Raw genomic sequence first — 1,951 nt, forward strand, 5'->3', positions numbered from 1 at the left:
AAGTCAAGACTGAGACCAGACAGTATATAGTCAACTTAGGTAGCTAATATTCGAAAGTCTGTTTGGGTGAGGACCACACCTCCCAGCCTCTCAGTAAATCCTGCAGATTTCCTTCCATACATTTTCAAATATATAAAGCATGTATACTATGGCTTGGCTGAATACTTGATGGTTAATATTAAAGGTGCTCCAAACAGGATTTTTGGGGGCAACCATTGATTGCTGGCAGCTGTATCAGCCAAACTGAACTAGTTCATATAATGAATTAATTATTTTTAATGACCTGCTTCATAAAATATTGATTGTAATTTGGGAACACAAGTGATATCCCCACAGTGTGGTCTTGACCAATGAATAAAATCCAATAAAATGAAACCATTTTTAAAAAATCTAAATGCTAAATAAAACTAAATGTGCGCGTTCACCGCTAGCAACAAAGAAGCTACCACCTGAGCTTCAGGTAGCCAACAGAAACACGTCTCCTTTGTTAGAAATGGAGGTGCTCTGTTATTATACAAACATGCTCTGTGTTTAATGTGTTCACAGCTACCAACGACAATAATTTAAAGTGATGGTTTCAAAACCGTAATCTTACTAGTATGTGAGTTTTATCGGTAAAATGTACTTAAGTATCAAACGGACATCCTGGAGCCATGTTGGACGAATATGAGTATCAGAGCTCTTAGCCAAAAGGACACAACTGAAATACTGGATAAGGCAAGAAATGTAAAAGACAGAACAGTACACAGTAACAGCTTATGGCTTTTGTCATGAGCAGTTTAATAGCCTCTGTTACGACCCAATAAAGGGGTATGAAGGAAGTAACAAAAACCAGATTGTTAAGGTTATTAAACAAAAGTATTTTTATAAATGAAAGTTTTTAGATTGTTTAACAAAAGGAGGGGGCAAGGCGACAAGTGCTGATTAAACGAACAAACCAATATAACAAAAGAAGAACTCTAAACAGAGCCTATTATCTAACTAGAAACTAAAAACGAGAAAGAAAACCTCACTAACTAAGTCTCTAACTCTAAATAACAAAAACACATCAAAACAGCACCTCTAGACTAATGGGGCTAACAGAAATACACTCTAGTGTGATCAGTAAATGTGTATCTAAACTAATCCCTGCCCAGTCCCACAATTCAATACTCTATCCTCCACAGTACGAATATCAACAAACGAGCAAGCTCACAAACACCAACAAACAAGTGAAGCCGCCACGATGCTCGGCGGCTGTGGTTTAAATCCCGGTGATGCTGCTGCGGGGGCCTCTCATGGTGGCGCGGAAATCATGCCGCACCATCTGGCCCTGCTCAGCTGCCGAACGTGTGTCCCCGCCTACTCCAGTTTGGGGCCAACCAGGGACCGGGAACCGCACACCTGAATTTACCTATAGTGGGAAAACAAACACTACACGCACACATAATGCGCAGGCGAAACGGCGACAGCCGTAACAAGCTCTTTAAATACAGCTGCTCTTCCAGAACCAGGACACATCAATAATAATAAGGGCACTGCCAAAAAAAGTAGGCTACATACTTTAACAGAAAAATCACTATTAGTTGACATGTAGCCCATACTTTTGAAAGCCTTGGTAAAAGTTGAGCATTACTTCAACATAAATATATCCAAATTTCTTCATTGTTAGAAATGTTTGGTGTACGTTTTAATTTAAATGAATGTGGTTTACAAATACCTTTTCATAGCAGCCATTTTGACATGAAATAGAAGGGTCAACAACACAGGTGTTCCCAAGATACTATTAAAGTCCACATGTTGCAGCAGCAGAGACTTTCCACTGAGCCAACATGTAAGCACAGCAGCACCCTGACTCTGTTTGACCTGAAGGAACCAAACCTTAACTATTAGTATGATAAGGTCTGTGTTATCCTATTCATGTGAATTATCTATGGTCTATGTTTACTGACATACACCCATTTTGCATAAT

Source organism: Larimichthys crocea, chromosome VIII (assembly GCF_000972845.2).
Source record: "Larimichthys crocea isolate SSNF chromosome VIII, L_crocea_2.0, whole genome shotgun sequence".
In the NCBI taxonomy this organism is placed as follows: domain Eukaryota; kingdom Metazoa; phylum Chordata; class Actinopteri; family Sciaenidae; genus Larimichthys; species Larimichthys crocea.